The sequence below is a fragment of the Schistocerca cancellata genome, chromosome 9, assembly GCF_023864275.1.
Source record: "Schistocerca cancellata isolate TAMUIC-IGC-003103 chromosome 9, iqSchCanc2.1, whole genome shotgun sequence".
In the NCBI taxonomy this organism is placed as follows: domain Eukaryota; kingdom Metazoa; phylum Arthropoda; class Insecta; order Orthoptera; family Acrididae; genus Schistocerca; species Schistocerca cancellata.
Window position 1 is genome coordinate 306,538,640 of NC_064634.1, and position 22,684 is coordinate 306,561,323.

Below are 22,684 nucleotides of genomic sequence, written 5' to 3' on the forward strand. Positions count from 1 at the left end.
ATCCGGCTGCAATCCCGAAATCTTCTGGAATAATTACTTCCCTGATGTCTCACAGCAAATAAGCCAAACTGGCAACTGTATTCCTCTCTGGTGAGATTTAAAATCTCGTGAGTGTTCTTAAAGAACAGATTCAATAAGACTTACTAATATACAACAGTTTCAGAAACACGAATGCTGTTCTTCAATGATGTGTGTAACTGGTTGACAAGTTATGATGATTACTGAAGGCAGAAGGCCACAACGTTTTAAGATGCTAACAGGGCTGATGGCCCACAAGGTGTACAGAAAGAGATAAACAAATGCAACAAGATGGCTTAAGACCGCAAAGTCAAACTCTGCAAATTAAATATTGCAACAATCGGTAAAACAATATATTAAGTTTAAAACTTGTAAAATCTTTTAGAGGAAATGACAATAACCTTTCAAGAGCAGAAAGCGATAATGTTTGGACTCGAGGGAAACTCTGAGAACATGTTTCCAGGGCTGAAAGCCCACAACTAACCTTTCCAGATTAAAAATATAGAATACAGTTAAATTACAACGACATTACGACTGCCAAAAGGATAACTAAGAGAACGGCGCTCCAGTCTGCCCTCGTTCACTTAGGCGAGACAGGTGGTGGGTCCAACTACACTTAATTCGTGTGAACCCAACGAAGGGACAGTCACGTACCGACCAAGCAACTGCTTGCTTGCCACTAAGGAGTACTCGAGAATTCAAGGCCCCAAAAAATTTAGAAGTATCACTAACCCCAAACAAATGTGTATGTGAACTGAGCTGCCAAAACCACACACCATGTTGGGCAACAACAACAGTGAGGAAAAGACACTGCCTAAAAACTGCGTTAGCGGCCAGGTCAGGTAACCAGAACACTAACGGCCACAAGGCAGAAAAATCCGCTGGTGCACTTAACTATGGGTAAATTAATTTGACCAGTTCCACCTGATGGCGGCTATCTCGAACACTTCACTCGTCGTTGTTGCTCACAGGAAAAGCTCCACAACAGCAATACCGGAACCAACAACGTGATGCTCAAAACCACTCAACCTTCACGTCCTGGGTCGGCGAGCGACAATGCTCGTACCGATCGGACAACTCCAGACAGACTGCGACACTGCGCAGAGACCGCCAGCGGGCCCAGCCAATTACGCCACACGGAGATGTCCTCAGACCAACCAACCGACCAACTGTTCACCAAATGTGAGGCACGGCTTTAGTGATGCGCGGCGGCAACGGTCGGGCGGGCGATGTCCACGCAGGGCTCACTGCTGCTGCAAGCCGACAACTGGCTGTCCCAGGCTGCGCTCCAGACGCGTTGCAACTGACTGCCAGAGCCCAACTCACGACCCGAACTGCCACCGTTAACTCTCCTCCTCGCACGTTCCGACAGACTCCACGACAGATGACAACTGGGAAGTAATAGCACCCAAGCAAAGATCCTATCAGAGGAGATATATCGATACACGCTACTAACGCCGATGATTGTCAGGCAAAGCTGCAACTCAGTAACGCCAGTAATTTAAATCAACGTGATGAGATGGAAATACGTTAAAACAGGGTGTAAAATACCAAATGGTGGGACGGCGAGCCATGCACGGCTCATTTGATACTTGACATTTTAGTTTATAATTTTAACAACTGGAAAATTTCTGAATGTAATCCCCCATGTGTGTCGAGTATAATGTCGACTCCACATCACATAGCTACAATGAGGCAATTTTCACATAAAGCAATTCAGACTGTCGGCAGGTTTGAGTGTAGAGCCTCTATCACCGTCTAGTAGTACCAGACTGAGAGACTGCGATGTTGCTCCATGCCATCAATTTATCGTCTACAAAACTATCTGTGAAGTCATTCTTCGCAAAGCTGGCTGTTAGACACTTCCAAAAGAAAAAATGTATTAATAGCTTCCAAAATTACAAAGAATATATGAACTGCAGCCGTAATGGGTGCTCCTTTAATCTGTCTGCAAGAATGGGTACCGCACTTTAGTGTCTTGAACTATCACAAATGTCGACACACGGCTTCAGCCGTGTTCGATAGAGCATGAACACGTCGTAACGACGTCACACCTGACTTTACCTGGGTGCACCCAGACTCACTCGAGAGGCGGCGGAGGCTCTCGGGCATGAACCCCGGACCTGGGTCTGGATGGCGGCGGTTCAGGGGGATGTGGAAGAGCGGCCTCAGGGCAGAAAGCAAGACAATGACAGAAGACTGTCCGGATGGCCGGTACTTATACTGACAAAAGCGGGTGCCAAAGTAACCTGCAAGGGTTCCCGGTTACTCCGGGTACTGCAAGAACCGGAATAGCAAACAGCAGGAAGCCGGCGACAAAGCGTTGTAACTTGGAGTCGGTGAATAGCAGCAAGTAGAGTCCTTATGGCGCCAAACACACCTAACTGGGAATTTATTCCTGAAATTCAACTTTGCTGTAACAAGCATAGATGTACTACCTAACCTAAAGCAACGTATTTGTGCTGGATCAGCAGTCAAACATGGATGATCGCTTATCGCAATTTTGCCACTTACGCTATTGTAGCACGTACATCGGCACCTACTACAGTTAAGTTAGTTTCACGAATAAGTTTCATTATTTGGAATTGTAATTCCCAATAGAATATTCTTGGCATACTCAGGCCTACGACGAAAATGACAATGATAGTCTATGACTTGTCGATTCTAAAAACCTGCACAGGAATCACGAGATGTGTGAGTGTGGCTAAATGTATTAATAATATGTGAGAAGAAATTGATAGATGTGTGACATGAAAGTCTAGATCGGTCCAGGGAGCATGCTCGGATAGCCCAAGTCGTAAAATGACCAATCGCGGTAAGCGGAACATCTGGAATCGAGTCCCGGTCTAGGAGAAATTTTCATACATCGCTTTAGGTCGTTCATCTATACCTATTACAGTTAAGTTAAATTTCAGGAATAAATTTCTATATTTGAAACTAGTAGATCATGAAATGTAAATAATGTTTACATATTTGGTGAAGACGGCCTTGACGAAAATGACAATAATAGCCTATGACTTATCGTTATTATAAAAAACCTGCTGTTGGAATAACGACAGGTGTGAGTGTGGATACATGAATTTGTAATGTACAAGGAGAAAGAGATATGTCTGTGACATGTAGAAGTTTGGGCAGGGTCTGGGTATCGTGCTCAGATAGCCAGAAACCGCCCTCTCAAGGGTCGTGGTAAAGTGGTAGAGTCGGCCACATTAAATCCGTTAGGTCACATTGAAAATAAATATACCTTTTTCGTAATCTGTTAATAGATTTTGTACCTGTATAACATAACACTTGCAGGGATTTTTCACGAAATTATAGAGCTGAAAGAATTTCACCGTATTATCTCGGAACAATGACAAAAATAATCACGTGAGCATACTGAAGACATATTCCGGAATGGAGTAATTAATGGTCTAGGGTACATACTGCGGGAAATATCGTATCACGTATCCTTGTCGTTCCTTTCAATACTGTTGACGAAAATAATTTATCAGAAACTTGCTGTAACTAATCATTCCTGTTGCTCAGCGCATAGTATTTTGAGCTCTTTAAAGTAAGGCACAAATATGCAAGTTGGCATTGCTAATTGAAACAGAATAGTGTAGTAGTGAGACTGCTCGAATACATTAAACGGGGTGAATCACCTAAAATTAAACCGCAAATATTGCCGGAATGGATTGCTGGTCAGGATCTCGTGTTCTTAGTCAGCAAAAAGATGTAACAATATTCAGAAAGTGAACATCAGTGGTGTTGGTTCCAGGATTCTAGTGGAAATTGTTTATGTGATATCGTATTTTGAAAATTTTCCACACCGACACTTGTTTTTTTCATTCAACCTGTGTAGTTTCTAGGTACTATGTTGTTGTTAGCTTCCAGTGTGCTTGTATGTTCCTTGAGTGTAGGTGGGCGGGGTAGCTGTGCGACCTGAGGCGCCTGGTCACGGTTTGAGTCCTCCCTCAGGCATGGGTGTGTGTGTTGTCCTTAGCGTAAGCTAGTTTCAGTTAGATTAAGCGGTATGTAAGTCTAGGGACCGATGACCTCAGCAGTTTGGTTTCATAGACCCTTACCACAAAAGTCCAAATATTTTCCTTGAGGGTATTGTGACAATCCAAATAGGTGGTCGCGAGTGGGTGATGTCATTTACCAATACTGGAAAAGCGTACATGGTCAAGCTGCATGGAGAGTGTAGGCAGGATGCAGTTCGTTCTCGTATGGTGTACGCGGCAAGATATCCCAATAGACCTCAACCGTCTCGGTAGCTATTTATTTATTTCTTCAACCATTTACGTGGAAGTAGTTGTGTAACACGTAGACATTGCAGCAGAAGGAAGAAAAATGACGGCAGAAGAAGAGGAAATTAATGGTCTTGCTGCTGTTGCAGTTGACGAGCACGTTAGCTCCCGCACAATCGCCGAGGAAGTGGCATGGATCACGCTAGTTTCCTACGCATTCTCCATCCCACGAAGGTTCCATCCATATCACATCTCTTTCCACCAAGAGCCGCATGTGAACGATCATGAGAATCGTGTTAACTTCTGTACATGGGCATTAAGACGGGATACCTCATATTTATCATGTATCCTGTTTAGTGATGAAGCCACATTTACCAGGAACGGTCAGATAAAGCGCCGTAATATGCACTATTGCTCACAAGGGAATCTCCCCATCGCACCCCCCTGAGATTTAGTAATAAGTTGGCACAGTGGATAGGCCTTGAATAACTGAACACAGATCAGTCGAGAAAACAGGAAGAAGTTGTGTGGAACTATGAAAAAAATAAGAAAAATATACAAATTGAGTAGTCCATGCGCAAGATAGGCAACATCAAGAATAGGCCGAGCTCAGGAGCGCCGTGGTCCCGTGGTCAATGTGAGGAGTTGCGGAACGAGAGGTCCTTGGTTCTAGTCTTCCCTCGAGTGAAAATTTCAGTTTTTTATTTTCAGACAATAATCAAAGTTCAGGCACTCACACATAATCAACTTCGCTCTCCAAAATTCCAGGACATGTTAAGATTTTCTTGGGCATATGCAGGATTTGACGGTCTACACACGGAAAAATTTGAAAACATTAAAAACATGTTTTGACAGAGCACAGGGAAAACTGTGCGACTGTGAAACTGTTGCATTTATTTGTTGCAGTTTATGTGACAAACTCTTATGTTTTCACCACTTTTTTGGGGGCTATTATCACATCCACAAGAAAACCTAAATCGGGCAAGGTAGAAGAATCTTGTTACCCATTCGCCAAGTGTGCAAGTTAGGTGGGTCGATAACATATTCCTGTCATGTGACGCCCATGCCGTCACCAGTGTCGTATAGAATATATATCAGACCAGGCGTGTTTTCCTGTGGAGGAATCGGTTGACCTATGACCTTGCGATCAAATGTTTTCGGTCCCCATTGGAGAGGCACGTCGTTTCGTCTACTAATCGCACGGTTCTGCGGTGCGGTCGCAAAACACAGACACTAACTTATTACAGTGAACAGAGACGTCAATGAACGAACGGACAGATCATAACTTTGCGAAAATAAAGAAAGTAAGCTTTTCACTCGAGGGAAGACTAGAACCAAGGACCTCTCATTCCGCAGCTGCTCACGCTAACCACGGGACTACGACGCTCCTGAGCTCGCACTATCCTTGATGTTGCCTATCTTGCGCATGGACTACTCAGTTTGTATATTTTGCTTATTTTTTTCATAGTTCCACACAACTTCTTCCTGTTTTCTCGATTGATTTATGTTCAGTTTTTCACGGCCTATCCACTGTGCCAACTTATAACTAAATCTGAGGGGGGTGCGATGGGGAGGTTCCCTTGTCGATAATCCCCGTTGGTTTCTAAAGGGGGTCGGGGAAACGTCAGCGTCCATATATGGTAAACGTGTGGTGTGGAATAATGAACTATTACCTAACAGACCTGTTTTTCATAGGCGGAACACTAAACGCGCACAACTATCGCAGCCTCGTTTCAGACCATCTTCCACCGATGCTACAAGTTGTTCCTCTGCAGACAAGGAGGAACGTGTGGTACCATCATGACGGCTGTCCGTCCTATAGTTTACGAAGTACTACAGAGTATCTTCACGAAATGTTACCCAGTTCTTGGCTTGAACGCAGAGGACCTGTGGCTCGGCCGGCACGTTCGCCGGATTTGACGCCTGCAGACTTTTTTCTGTGGAGAAAGTTAAAAGACGCTGTACACAAGGACATACCAACCACGGTACTTTTCGACAACGTACTTTCCCATACACATTATTCATTCTCCGATGGATGTCTACCGCCGCTTGTCCTTCGACAGCCAAGGAAAAAATTATAGCACTTTGCTCCTATTTGGACGCCTTTCGTAAGAAATCGTCATAGTTCATGACGCCGCGTTTACCGCACGCACGTAGGACAGACACGAATGCCACACAAATCTCTTGCCTACATTTCAGTGCTTATATACCCTCATCGGAGTCGCGCTATATTTCATACACACAGCAGTAACGCCCTCAAACGCCAACTTTTTAATCGGCCCTTATAATACCAACCGGGTGAGGTGGCGCGGTGGTAAAGCATATCTGTGGGTATGATGGACCGAGGAAACGATGCGAAGTTGTGAAGATAAATCATCGCAAACAATTTTAAGAACTGTAATGTTTCAGTTCAAGGAAACAGCATGAAGATGGGCTCTCAAAACTGAAAAGCTTTCGAGTGTATAAAGAGGACAGCGTCAGTTGAAATCCAGATTTTGGTTTTTTGTGGGGTCTGTAGATCTTATCTACATCTATATCATTTACGTGCCACTGTCATTACCTCCCTTTTCTGTTCCAGTAGCGTATGGTTAGCGGGAAGAACGACTGCCGGAAAGCCTCCGTACGCGCTCGAATCTCTCTAATTTTACATATGTGATCTCCTCGGGAGAAGCTATATATTTGATACCTCATCCAGAAACGCACCCTCTCGAAACCTGGACAGCAAGCTACACCGCGATGCAGAGCGCCTCTCTTGCAGAGTCTGCCACTCGAGTTTGCTAAATATCTCCGTAACGCTATCACGCTTACCAAATAACTCTGTGACGAAGCGCGCCGCTCTTCTTTGCATCTTCTCTATCTCCTGTGTCAACCCGATCTGGTACTGATCCCACACTGATGAGCAATACTGAACTATTGGTCGAACGAGTGTTTTGTAAGCCATCTCCTTTGTTGATGGACAACATTTTCTGAGGACTCTCCCAACGAATTTCAACCCGGCACCCGCCTTACCAACAATTAAATATATATGATCATTACACTTCAAATCGTTCCGTACGCAAACTCCCAGATATTTTACAGAAGTAACTGCTACCAGTGTTTGTTCCGCTATCATAAAGAATATCATGGTGGTTCCTTTGGAAAAGTATGGCCAACTTTTTTCTCCATGGTTTCCCAGTCCCAGCTTATGTTCCGGAGCTTATCACTTCCTCGTCCACCGTAGAAACCCTTGTCTTCCCTTTTTGTTTATATGTGGTAAATTTCATGTTTAATTTAAGTATCAGTTTATGATTGATGCTTTGTACAGCCAAACAGTGTGTAGACCACTTTTTCTGCACATTAGAGGATTTCATCTTTTTAGACCAACAAATAATTTTTTTTGTAATTCTCTTGTTCTACGGTAAGGTAAAAACGTTCTAAATAAATTCAAGTTCTCCGCGTGTAACGTCGTTCTGAGAGACGGGATATCAAATGAACTGCAACTCTGAAAAAATTGTGCGTGGAATAACGCCGACGGCAGGCAACTGTTCGTCATTGGATATCTTATTTACTACAGCCACAGATAATGGAAGTCAAGCTCACTGACCCCTTTATAGCTGCCGTCACCTTCTCTACAAAAACATGAGTGGCAGTTCGGTAACATCGGGCTCGTCAGAATGTACTTACTCACACACCGCAGCTGAACACAATCAAATACTACCTCCAGTTATTCGGCAACAATTGTAAATACTGCTTGTTTCGACTAACAAACCTCAACTTCGCATTATCAGCTTATTTATATTGATTTGCATTCATGAACCGTCCCACCTGTTATGTATGGTGGTCCGCGGAGGCGGTGCAGGGTTGTCAAGGCAAATCATCACAAACAATTTTAACAACTGTGACTACTCGATTTGAACATTTAGTCCGAACGTGGGTTCCCGAAACTGAAACGCATTTGTGTGAATAAACCAGTTTGCACGAAGTAACTTAATTTTTTTTTACTAAGCGTAGTTTCTGCGTACCTAATTGTTACTAATTATTTTAGTCGATGTTCATTGTAGAGAGAAGGGGCGAAATAAGTTAATACGTAAAATGGTTTATTGAAATGCAGTTCTGTCGGCAATATTCTGTTCCCGATCAGCAAAGAGGCATGTTACATTCGAAGTACTACGTCCACGAGACGAAATGTTTTATTTCCTTAAGCCACTTGTGACAGATATAACAGCCCTAAAATCTCCTGACTACAGCTACTATTCGACAGGCATCAAAACGAAAATGCAATTTATTAAAAAAGTGATAGCTTTGCCCTCATTGAACCCGATTGGAAAAATTTAGTCACTCTTTCCTATGGTCTGTTAACTAATTATATTGCTTTCAGCGTAAGGGAGAGATAAGAAAAATTAAACAGCTTTACTTACTGTAATGAGGAAAGCAAAAGTCGTAGGTCAACGTTGTCTGTTGCTACCTGTTTGGAGACGGTTTTCTCCTCATGGGTACATTTGTCCGTTTCTGAGAGTGTTTTGTCTTGTTTCTCTTTAGATTGTCTGTGACTAATGGGTGTATGTGCAGTGTACCCTCATCTTTAATGTTGAACGGCGAGAGAAGAGAGAGAGGGTGAAATCTGGTATCGGCATTTAGCTTACTCCTCTCAGACAGACAGAAGATCACCGCCAGGCTTAACATCCCCATCCGACGGACGATTCAACATCAGCAGCTTCAAATACTAGTTAGTCATTTAAAAAGGTAAGTCTTTCAGCACAGGCTGTAAACCAGTTCGGTTCCTTTCAGAGTACACTCATGTAATAGCTCCATAGTTCGCACTACGGAAGATCCTTACCGAAGGACTGGAAAGTTTCACAGGTGGTCGCAGTAATGCACAAGCAAAGGAATGAAAGTACTCGTTGAATTCCAGTCCCGTATCGCTGACGTCAGTTTGCAGTAGGATTTTGGATCATATATTGTTTTCGAACATTAATGAATTACCTCGAAGGTAGCGATCTGTTGACACATATCACGAATTCAGAAAAAATTGTTCTTACGAAACACAACTAGCTCTTTATTCACACGACATTATTGCTATTAGCAGGACATTCAAATTGCTTCCTTATTTCTAGATTCACACAAAGCTTTTGATAACGTTCCTCACAAGCGACTTCTGATCCAGTTGCTTGCCTTTTCAGTACTATGACGGGATTCGTAACTTTCTGTCAGGAAAGTCACAGTTCCTAGTAACTGTCAGAAAATCATCGACTGATATCTGGCGTTCCCCAAGGAAGTGTTACTGGTCCTTCGCTGTTCCTAATCCATGTAAATGAACTCGGAGACAAGCTGAACCACCATATTGCATTGTTTGCTCATGGTGTTGCCGTTTACCGCCTAATGAAGTCATTAAGTGATCAAAATAAATTACTAAGTGATTCAAACGAGATACCTGTATGGTGCGATAACTGACACTAAACAAGAAAAAGTTTGACGCCATCCGCATGAGTATACTAAAGGGAATTCGTTGAATTTCGGTTACACGATAAATCAGACAAATGTAAATGCTGTCAATTTCACCAAGGAATTACAATTACGAACAATTTAAACTGGAACGATGTTACAGGGAAGGCGAATCAAATACTTAGAAGACACTATAAATCTACTACCTAGATTACGCTTGTGGGTAATCTTCTGCGTGCTATGGGACCCTTAACAGACAGAATTGACGGAAAACATCGTAAAACTTTAAAGAAGGACACCTCGTTTTGTGTTATAGCGAAATAGGGGAGGGAGCGTCACAGATATGATAGGTGAGTAGGGGTGGTAACCACTAAAAAGGGGTGTTTTTCGTTGCAGCGGGATATTTCCACGACATTTCATTCACCAACTTAATTCTGAACATGCAAATATTTTATAACGCTCACTTACATACAAAGAAATGGTCCTCATAATGAAATAAGAGAATTCCGAACTCGTACGGAAACATGTAAGTATTCGTTCTTCCTGCACGCTGTTCGAGAGTGGTACGGTAGAGAAACTGTATCAAGGCGGTTGGAAGAACTCACTGTCATGCACTTAGCGTGAAATAGAAACAAAAGTGAAAAACAGAAATGTTTTATTTACAATATTTAGCTACATTCTCCAGCTACTTTCACGGCCCCGACTGAGACGTTTGTCGTAGCGTTGTACCAACTTTCCAATACCCTCCTCATGAAAGCTAGCCGCCCGTGCTATCCGGCAATTTTCCGCGCTGGGCTGCACCTCGCTACCTGTCCTCATACCCAGAGTTCATGAGTGCAAAGAGATGAAAATCACGGGTAGCCAAGTCCGCGCTGTATGGCAGTTCACCAAACACTTCCCACTGAAACGCTGTAGGAGTGTCTTTGTCGCAGCTGCAGTGTCTGGTCGAGCAGTGTCGTGACGATGGTCTTCGCTGTCACGCATGAGACTTTCGTTATGACGACTGTATGAAATTAGACGGTAATCCACAACATGAAGACATCGAGTGACAGCAAGGACATTACACTTGGCGGGAGACACTATTTTCTAGGCATCTCTACGCGCTCATAGTGCGCTCAGAACTGAAATGTGCGACGTGGCGCGATCGACGGGCATACTAGAGACACTGGGCATCACATCTGCGCAATGATTCATCGGATTCACACTATAGTTTTAATTTCACTTCCGATCGGACCTAGAAAAGTCTTGAAATCTCTGCCCTTCATAAAGATAGTGCTGACAGGTTTGAAATTCACGATATCGGCGCAAAGTAAGGCGATCAGTAAGCCGTCACCCCTACCTCTACTCTTTCTGCTGGCCAAATACTGACTGAAAATTTCTTTCGGCGCCATATCTACCAGTAGGATTCGAACCACCAACCTCCTAGTCGAGCTGCACTGCATAGTAACGAGCTAGCAACCCTTCCACGAACGCGGCCTTTACTTCCTGTTTTTGCGTGGAACACGAAAGTGAGTAACTCCGTTACGAAATATGCTATTCATTGCGTTGATACTTGATAAAGGTATGCCGTATGAGGAGAGATGACGTTTAACTGCAGCTAAAGCAAAATATTTCGGGGAGCTTCACACTAAAGTAGTATAAAGGAAGGATAAACGTTCTGCCAACTACTTGAAAAACTTTGTCTGCGATGTTTCGATATCACTAATTGTGACATTAGGCTCTAATACAAACGCCTTGTTAATAGTGAAATCTTCTTTCGTCACCCCACCGAATAGTACCCACATTTCGGTATCCAGCACGTGTCGCAGACCTCAGCCCCAGTTTCAGGATATTGCGCAAAAGGTAACAGAGCTGGTACAGTATTACAGACCATTCCATCTGGCTATTTAAGAGTATTTACCGAATGAGTCAAGTGCAACACCTAGCGGGCGCACGATATGAATTATGTCGCAGATGACATGGATTCTGTAGGAATTACCACATTTTACGTTCTTTTGTATAAATGACAAAGTTTCGTGGAATATTTAAACATGGATAACTCGTAAAAGGAACGAAGCGCTTGTAAGTTAACTGACCAAGATATTCCCTCAGTAGCAGTCCTTCTGCTGCTCAGTAATCATTTTATCGAATGGCGTAGGCTGTTCTGTATAAGTTGTGATCTTCCTGCATTTGACATGAGTAAAATAGTGACGCTCAGCTTGCAGTTAATACTAAACGTAAATGTCGTGTGACTAGGGCCTCCCGTCGGGTAGATCTTTCGCCGGATGCAAGTCTTTCGACTTGGCGGCACTTCGGTGGCTTGCGCGTCGATTTGGATGAAATAATGATGATTAGGACAACACAACACCCAGTCCCTGAGCGGAGAAAATCTGCGACCCAGCCCGGAATTGAACCAGGGCCCTTATGACTGACATTCTGTTGCGCTGACCACTCAGCTTGTAAGTAGGCTGTTTAGGTTCTTATATTGGTAACGCCGCCGCCACGTAGCGCTCTCTCTATGAAAATCACTGGCTGTGCTGTGTGCAGTCTGTGGCTAGTTTGCATTGTTGTCTGCCATTGTAGTGTTGGGCAGCTGGATGTTAACAGCGCATAGCGTTGCGCAGTTGGAGGTGAGCCGCCAGCAGTGGTGGATGTGGGGAGAGAAATGGCGGAGATTTGAAATTTGTGCATGAACTGCTATATATATTATGACTATTAAGGTAAATACATTGTTTGTTCTCTATTAAAATCTTTCATTTGCTAACTATGCCTATCAGTAGTTAGTGCCTTCCGTAGTTTGAATCTTTTATTTAGCTGGCAGAAGTGGCGCTCGCTGTATTGCAAGTCAGATTGCGTTGCGCTAAAAAATATTCTGTGTCAGTTTAAGCACAGTCGTGTACAATTGTTCTAAGGGGATGTTTCAAGCTACCGGGAGCGGACTGCAGGTAATACTGTTAGCAGTTCATGTACCATGGGTCAGCGCGACACTACAAGTCGGTTGCCTGAATGGGAACAACAATGGTCCTTCCACATCAAGTTACGTTTGTCAAGAAATATAACGTCTATTTTAGATAGATTGTCACTGTACTTACTCAGGGTTCAATTCGTATTATTGGCTACACGTAGTGACAGTATTTCTGGGAGGTCAATAGCGGCACAGAGTAGTTGACAGTTTAGCTACTGTACATTTTGATTGATAGCTACCGGGAGATGTTATCAAGTTGGCTCGATGCTAACAACACAGAGGTGTTCACATTTTGTTTGCTAAACAAGGACATGCTGAAGTATTGTTCTACTCACTTAGTTGTAAACCAGGCTATGATTTAAAAAATCAGTGTTGGATATTATATATTATTTAATAGCATGAAAGAGAGCACAATCAGACAGCAGATACTTACAACAAGCAAAAGAGCACGTTCGTATACCTATCACCTGTATTACCAGGACAAAGAGAAAATATATGGGTTCTGCTTCAAATAAAATGTTTGTACTGGTAAATTAACTATAATATTGTTATCAATAATTGAGAAACTTTATCGTGAATAATCGCTTGTGTAAATTGCTGCTTTGTGTAACTGGTCATATGCATGCTCCGCAAAATGGGATCAAGCACAAGAAAAATGTATCGTATTGATGTCGGCAGTGGTACAAGATATGATGTATCATGCAGCGTAACTTGCTGTGACAGTGCGAGAGAGAGACAAAGATATTGTTTATTACTTTGTGGCGGTCAGCGCTCACATAATTATTCTTAGGATATAGTTTTTTGTTTTGTTCTTGTTAAGAGTAATTTTTGAGGAGAGGAGAGCCATTCTTCAGATGTAAAAATCGACGCCATTGCGAGTTTGTGATTCATATTGTAAAATATAAGTGCATATGGAAGGAAATCATTTAATAGAACAATAAAAATATTGTTCATTTCAAGAAGGTACGTCTTATTATGCACCCAGCGATATACTGCTATTGTGATCTACTAATATCCCACAGCTGATAACAGTTCCGACGGGAGCGTTCAGTTCTAGTGAAATAGTTCGATGTTTTCTTCGGAAAAGAAGTCATTTCATGGATCATTCAAATCCACAATAGTAACTGGACATTTCTCAGAACTGAAAGCAATCTGATAGCTATGCAACAGAGCCCCGAAGAATATTTCTCCGTACTTTGGTTACCACTTTCAGCTCAACACGGTATCTGCAGCATCTGGAGCAGATTTCTACAACAGCGGAAGAGTGTAATCGCTATCAGTTTCACACACCGCCCTGTGTACGCTGTATGTATTTACCCACAACAGTGAACAAACAGTTACTCACACACATAGAAGTCAATACTAGGTGGTGTGGAGAACCATTTCAGTATAAAGGCCCTGTAGAGCTAAATAGTAATTAGCCTAGTAATAATAGGAGTCTTTATAAAGAGTACGCAGCATGGCTCCACCTTGCTGTGTCACACGTTGACGTACTTCACAGTGAGTTAGCACTTGAAAATGGTGTTATAAACCGAAATCGCTATCGCGGTGAATTAATAACAATTAAAGCGGGAAAACTGTCCTATCTAAAATATTTTCCAAACTCATTTGTTGATTATAAAAACAGTTCAGAAAAAGTTTTGCCCAGCTATCATGATGTATATAGTGTTAGGTTTTCGAATGGAAATCCTGTTTCTCAATACATTATGCTAAAGAGGGTCGCTACATACTGCCACCTATGTAATGGAGTAAACCTATATTCACTGTGCAGTTCCCTTGCAGTTCCTTAGAGTCCGCTGTGTCTACAACAGTGAACGTGGAAGTCGTGGCGTTGTTTCCTTAGGCAGGATGGCCTACAACTGGTTGGATCGAGGAATATCGATATTTATAGGATCTTCGGATGTGACAGTGGCCCTGTGTAGGACTGCTGGGAATGTGAGGGCACGTATACCCGTCGTTTTAAGTTTCCAGTCTATGACACATAACCTAATAAGGGATGATTGCCATACTGTACATCAGGCACATGTGTGCTTGCCATTCGAGAAAAAGCAGTAGACTTCCAGGAACATTCTATCAGCCCGCTGCATTGGTCAGAAAATAGAAGCAGCCGGACTAGGAAGTTATCGTCGCACGTGTGGGCTACTGTTAACTCCACAACAAAAACGGCTGAGTTTTGAGTGGTCCCAGAGATTGGGAAAAGTGGATTACAGAAGAATGGCGATACGTTGTGTTTGGAAATGAAACGTGCTTGTGGACTATCTTGGTTGACGATCGTGAGCGAGTACGGTGGCGACCATCAGAGCAAAGCGGTGTTACTTCTGGAATCTTTGCGTGAGTAGCCATCGGGTATGACTTCTAGTCACTGTTAGTTGTAGCTGAGGGATAGGTGACACCACAACGATATGTCAATTACATCCTGCAGCCTCATGTGTTGCGTCTGTAGCAACAGTATCGCAGTGCCAGTTTCCAGCAGGACAATCTTCATCCACACGTGGTACATCTCATGACGACGCCGAATTGGGCACCATGATCCTTAATTCCGTTCCCGATAGAACATGTGCTGGACCAGCTTGGACATCAGCACTGTGCCACCATTCGGTATATCAAAAAACAGCTAGCACAGTTGTGGAACGATATGCCTCGGGAGAGAATGCCACGGGTTGATAACACCCTTCTCAGCTGAATCAGTTCACAGATCCAGCTTTATACTTATAAGTGGGCTCATACAGCCAAGTTCTTTGTAAATCTGATTCGATTTTGTAATTGCCGAGATAACATACCCTCCCAGTCTTTGAAGTTTCTTCCTCTTCTGTGTATTTCACCTCTTTATCAAGAGAGCTACATGGGTTGTATGAAGAAAGACGGAACCCAATCGCCTCGACACGATCAATTTGGCTTCGTCTATCACGAACCACTGTTAGAACACCTCAGAACCGTGGAGCACAAAGTGGGTCGACCAGTTAACACCTGGAAAGGACTTTGATCAGTGGCACTGGGCTCCCTTCACCAGCAAGTGCAGGATGTGACTGATGCCAAATGAACGTCGTTGAAGAGCGTAGGCGCGGGCAGGCGAAGTGCATATATCACGGATGCAGTCGTATGGCCGCAGTAGGGAGTTTGGTCAGTCATGTTTTGGCCAGTATCCTGTACGGATCTCGAACGAATTTAACCAACATATCGGCAGAGGATTGTTCATTCAAGACGATAACGCACCAGTACCAGTACAGCTCGCCTCCAGGAGTTGGAACTTTCAGTGCGTAACTACAAGCATCCTCTTCACACATTGGATGACCACAGGAGGCCTTCGTCGAAGAATGAAACAGACATGGGGTGCAGCATCACGACCAGCTTGTGATCAGAATGCCAAGTAGAATTCAAGCACTTGAAAATTACAGAATGGAGCAAGGTGATATTGAATACTACCGAGTAAACTGTCTTTCTCAGCCCATGGTGGCAATGGACCTTGAATGGGGGGGGGGGGGGGGAGGGGGGCGTGGGATCAGCAAACCGCCCTTGTGGTCGTTGCCAATTTTCGCGAACTGGAGCTGCTACTACCCGGTGAAGTAACATCTCAACTGCAATCACGAGGCAGAATGAACCACGTCTCAGTCTTCCTACCACAATAATATCTCACAAGTAACTGGAATCGAACCTGGGTCCTCTGAAAGGCAGTGAGCTGCACTGACCGCTCAGTTAGGGAAGCAGACAGAATGTTACCGAGTACCAGATTTTCATTTCACAGATTTGCGTAGATGATACCATTCGAAACGACTACCTGTATTTTGGTTATTGTTTTGTTTTCGTTCCCAGTACAGATATGGTCTTAATTATATGAAGCTTATTCATTCATTCTCTGTTCCATGCACACAGTTTTCAGATGGCGAATAAATTTGTTAATTATTTTATTTCATCGTTAATTGTACACTACGTGTCAAGCATGATACTGCATGCATCGACGAGGACCATACTGAGTGACCTATCAAAGAAGCTTAAAACGAAGCTTGTCCACGTTAAGGCTAATCCTTTTGACTCTGAAGCACAGCACTTACTACCATAGCAATTGTTCAGTAATTCTCTGACATCCTTTCAGCCTCTTTCAAGGCCTTAACGCAAATACTTCAATAAAATTTTTCTTTCTGAAAGACCGCGTCTCGGTGTGGTAAAACCATGACGTTTTGACTACTATTCCAGGCAGCTTCCATCATGCCTGAGGATAGCAATCTACAAAAGTAGCCGAAAAATCGATAGTTTTATCACTTTTCACGAGATTACATGCACAGATTATTTTTATATATATAATAACAGACTCCTGCTACAAAATCCTTTTTTTCTTATCTCAACACAACTGCAAATCTGCGAAGTTAACCAAAACTTCTTTGCTTACTTCCCCACACGGTAGCTGTTACATAGCAGGTAAGTCACCAGTTCATAGTATCAACTCTTCAATATACTGAAAGCATGTACACACATTCAGTGGTTCACAGTGACTGATTTCGCTTGTCAGTACGTATTTTTTATCTAGTGACCAGTGAATATTCGAAAGCAGTCACCACTCATTATAGCGATTGTAACGTAGAATGCCTCAAAAACTTTTAAATCAAATCCATTTTATCGTTTCAGAAGCACCATGCTGAACATTCAGTAATATCTAAATATTTTGTAGAGAGTATAAAATCATTCTGTTTTACGGTCACCCTCAGTCTTCGCATGATAAATGTTGACTAATAGTCATAAGCTGTTGTTGTCTGCATAACCAAATGTTTGTACACATCAAAGAAATATCCTTGATGATGAAAATGAAAAGCCCTAAAATTATGTCCCCAATCTCTTGGTGTGGGATTTTAAATACTGTCCCCTTTACCATCTTAATTAACTTCATCGACAGGCTCTGGCGGGCCCATGGATGCTGATCGACCGCCGAGTCATCTTCCGCCAGTGGCGTCACTGGATGCGGTTTGGAGGGTCGCGGGTCAGTACCCGCCCGTTCTCAGTCCAGTTTTCTTGACCTGGAGCCGAACCAAGTTGCTCCTCAGTCGGCATCGCGGGAGTGAGTGCACCGCATTCCAATCCTCCCACCAAACCTGTGGCAGTGCCTAGACGCGAACTCCAGGGCAGTCATTCAGCGTTGACCACTCAACTAATGAGGGAGACAGCTCGACTAACTTTTGTTATTAACTTGGATAAATGTGACAGCAGGGTAACCAAACGCTACCGAGAACTCTCTTACTAAATATTCCGTTAATATTACTGTTGCTGATTAGTAATGGCTTGTATTCACAATGAGATGCAATGTTTTCGATTTTTTTTTTAATTTTACCCCTACATCATTTTGAATGTGATTCTCTGAGTTTATCTATGAAACCAATGGAAGTTCCGTTAGATCATACTCCCATCCTCAGTCGAACTCCACACCAATACGTCGCAGGTTAGTTGTCGAGAAGGCACTGAAATTCAGATTGACCATTATAGTCATACGTTCATATGAAAGAAGGAAATGACAGCTGCTTAGTGCCCATTTGAGAGTTGCTAGAAAGAAGATGTCATTGACCAAAATATTTAAAATTTGGTAAACTAAAACATTGAATAATGGTCATAAAGGTAGCACTAAACCAACAAAATCCAAACGAAGTTATTGCTCTCGTTAAAATGCCAATAGTGAACTGAAAAGGAAAGAAAAATTAGCAAGAGATGAATCAGTTCCAGAAGTGACTATAACAGAATTTTAAAAATACTTCTTTTACTTCAACCGAAACCATGAAAAACTGAATGATTACGAGCCCACCGCAACTGCAATATAGAATATTCAGAGGAAGTATCATCGAGTTTAACATGAAGTCGTTCGATGCAGCTGATCGTTGTCAGCTACTGAATACGAGCTATTGGAATATCAAACAAGTATTATCACTGAGTTCAGGACTTCTTACGATAAGAAACTCAACATATCATTCTTAACATAGTAAAGTTATAAAATGTAAAGGTATTTTCGGACATTACTGTCTGCGGTACAAACAAACTGTACGATTCGATCATATCGAAGGTTCCGTAAGGCTGTGAGTGGATAATGCTTCCGCATATGAGAAGGTCTAAACGCCAGGAAAATGTAGCAACAGCATGAAGACAAGCAAATAATTGTTATGATATGTAGGCACTGGAAGTTGTCCCACGTCAGAGATAAACGCAGCGTATTTCTCGTACATAGGTAGAAAGAACCTTCATTATTAGATAACACTGTAGGTGATGGAATATTTAAAACAGTAGCAACAGTAAGATCTGTGGGTGAATGCGTGTAGAGCAACGTAAATTGAATGAAACACCACATAAAACTACTTGTCGGAAGACAGATGCCATGGATGGTCTGTTAGAAATCGAAGGTAATGTTATTCGCCATGGAATGAGATGGCTTACAGAATCGCCGTTCGACCGAATCTTGAACGTTTATCGTCGATCTGGCACACAGAGCTGGTAGAATTGATACAAAACACATAGATAATGCAGAGAAGAGTGGTACGTCTCGCCACAGGGTCATTTAGTAAGCCAGCAAGCGTAACGGAGCTGTCACCCGCTGCAAGTCGGGTTTACTAAGAAAACATTCCGAGAGAATATGGTCCAAGAAGAGTCAGGCAACTTGTTACTGCCACGTATATACATCTCCGGAAGTGACTATGAAAGTAAAATCAGGAAAATTCAGTCTTAACCGAATAGTCATTCTTTCTGCGCATTACTTGTGATTGACACAGAAGAGATGGAAAATGATACTCGACCCGAAGCACATTCCTCCATACATCGTAATGTGGCTTGCAAAGTATAGATGTATCCGATATTAATTAGGCCGAAAGCGATGCCAAAGAACATTCCAGTCTGTATGATTATTAGGGCAACGAAGTCGCCAGGAAAACACGTACCTTTCCAAAACGGAACTTGATCCGCTCCACTATGGGGCAAATGTACGAAGAAGTAGGATAAACGATAGTAGAAACATTGTAGGCTATATAAAATTCCCCCGCCACTGAGACCTACCGATATCATTTGACAAAATTCCTTAGACATAAAAGGATAGAAATGCAGTACACCGTCGAATTGCTTGAACTGCTGCAGCTGATTCAAAAAAGTACACTTTTAATTAAGGAATAGCCGTGGGCTCCTCGGTACCGTGGTGCATTGCTTGCCTCATTAATTATCTTCAAGGGAAATATTTATTTCGAAACTGCGTTAAATAAGATTTTCTAATGTGAACGATATATTGAGAGCAAGCTTTTGACGTTACATGCTAAAAAAGGTTATATAAATAAATGTGTTCCAAAACGTGTCTGCGATGAACGGGTTTACTCGCCGCTGCGTGAGAACTGTCATCGTATGCACTGGTCCTGCCGCTGACGTAATTACAGTCTTAACACGTTAGACTGTTTAGTGCAGATTAATCATGGTCTCAGAGCTGCTTGAAATGTTATTTAGCACACAACAACTGTGATGTGATCCATTGCGAGAATGCTGTTTGCACTATGACCTGATATTTTTTCCTCAACTATTGCGAAGAAATGAGATCTTTTCCAAGTTCGAAAAAGAGAGGGAAATGTAGCTACGAACTTGAGAAAAAGGAGAAATGTCAACAAGATGACGTTTTGTATAACTACAGTGGTAGGAAATGGGAAAGAATCACGTGCTAAGAGCTGTTACATAGCGACCTCAAATGGCTCAAATGGCTCTGAGCACTATGGAACTTAACATCTGTGGTCTTCAGTCCCCTAGAACTTAGAACTACTTAAACCTAACTAACCTAAGGACATCACACACATCCATGCCCGAGGCAGGATTCGAACCTGCGACCGTAGCGGTCGCTCGGTTCCAGACTGAAGCGCCTAGAACCGCTCGGCCACACCGGCCGGCGCGACTTCAAAGCTCACTGCAATAGGAAGTAGTGAGATAAGCGTCATTTCGTTATAAAAACAGTTGGACATCGAAAGTCTACGAAATGAGGTTGATGCTTATTGAAAAAAATTGAAATTACAAAATTATAAGAATAAATAACGACGAAGAAATCTCTCGAATAGAAAGGAATGAACTTCGAGGGAGGAGAAGTGAGCGAACCAGATCAATGGAGGCTGCTCTGTAACTAGGCACTCATATATGCCTAATTACTTACACCAAATATCATAATAGTGTCAACGATTGGCTAAATAATTTAGGTGCGAACGAGGCTACTTCCACAAAGCATTGCTGTCTTGTTTGACCAGATACAGCGAACTGCGGGATCCAGTTTAATTGTTTGATGCAAAGCTGTGAATATTTGTCACAATATATTTTCGTCAAGTTAACTACATATCAGTCTTCAGAATATTCGTAATTTTTATTTTGCGCATCAGCAAGTTGGAAGTATTTTACACCTTGAGTGAAGATAGGATATTATTGAGAAATCAACATTCACTTACATGTACATTGCAAACAAAATTCTCATTCGCCACAGCTATCTTCGAGCTAAACCCATTGTTAGATGACTACATTTGTTTACGGTTTCGCGTACTTGCAGACTGCAAGGGGCAATTTAATAAGTATCCGTTCTTTTCATTGTCTCTTGGCCAACTTTAGACAAATTTTGTTAAATATGCGACACAGTGTTCCTGCTTCGTCTCACGTTAGTCTGTTGTGTGAGGCGACCACACGTCACTGTTACTCATACCAGTCAAAGAATGAGTACCGAGTGTTGTACATACTCTATGAGAAAGGGTTTTGCTGTTAGTTATAACTACCTTGGGGCAGGTGGTTATAACAAACAGTAAATCTCTTTCTCAAAGTTTGTTCCCGTATGAAGATTCTGTCACCAATCGTGCTGAAAGTAACATTGCGTTCGGTCTAGTAGATTATAACGAAACTTCACGAGTATTTGTAAATAAGAAACTGTCAGGTCAAAAAATGGTTCAAATGGCTCTGAGCACTATGGGACTTAACATCTGACGTCATCAGTCCCTTAGAACTTAGAACTACTTAAACCTAACTAACCTAAGGATATCACACACATCCATGCCCAAGGCAGGATTCGAACCTGCGACCGTAGCGGTCGCGCGGTTCCAGACTCTAGCGCCTAGAACCGCTCGGCCACCCCGGCTGGCCTGTCAGGTCACACTGAGTAGACTAGATGCTTATTATACTGCCCTCTTCATGGTGGAAGGTTGCGTAAGAGCGACGTAAATATAAATATAGATGTTTAACAATGAACTTCGCACCGAAGGAAGTTATTAAGTACAAATATTCGTTCTCTTAAAGCACATGTTGCTGGCTGATGACTACTCAATAATACCAACCTGAAACGAAAAGAATTTCTTCCCGGTTACACTCCAAATGCCGGCCGCGGTGGTCTAGCGGTTCTAGGCGCTCAGTCCGGAACCGCATGCCTGCTACGGTCGCAGGTTCGAATCATGCCTCGGGCATGGATGTGTATTCTAAGTTGTAGGGGACTGATGACCACAGATGTTAATTCCCATAGTGCTTAGAGCCATTTGAACCATTTGAGCCACACTCCAAAGCTAATCGAAAAACCAAAGAATTATTTTTTTGTGAGCCGGGCTTGCGCTTCCAGACTTGCGTCTAATCAGGCCATTACAATAACTGGTGTAATCCACAGTGGGCAGTGGCGCTCTCGTCCCTACCTGTTGGTGCGGCTGTGACGGGGCGTCGTGACAGCGGCGCCCGCTGCTTCAGCTGGGACGTGACGCCGCCGCCGCTGTCGTGCTCCTCGCTGTGGTGGTCGGCGCCAGCAGGAGGCGGCTGCGTTGTTGCGCGATCCGCACAGCCGCCGGCCGCACTACTCCGGCCGAGACGCCGCTGCCGTCGCGACGCCGACGCGCCCACAGCAGCGCCGCTGCCGCCGCGTGCGGGCACCCGGGAAACTACTGCGCGGCTCTGTACTGCCGCTGTAGGAGCGAGTTAGCGTACGTCGACGGCCCGACCTAGCCCCGACTGCCTGTGACAAGGAATCACTCACTACTTCTCAGTGCGGAAGTTCAAACCATCTGTCTTGCACTTACGTTGAGAACACTGTAAGTCTCATAACACGATTTCCCAGAAACTTCACTTC

General features: G+C 43.1%; 1 protein-coding gene across 1 annotated transcript in view; it reads right to left on the reverse strand.

The window, feature by feature from the left end:
- Positions 1-22,399, reverse strand: part of LOC126101037 (prolactin-releasing peptide receptor-like) — a 990,136-nt gene extending 967,737 nt beyond the window's left edge. The window contains exon 1 of the mRNA XM_049911700.1: positions 22,257-22,399. The gene's annotated coding sequence lies outside the window, so the exon portion shown is untranslated. The remainder of the gene's footprint in view (positions 1-22,256) is intronic.
- Positions 22,400-22,684: the final 285 nt, after the last annotated feature.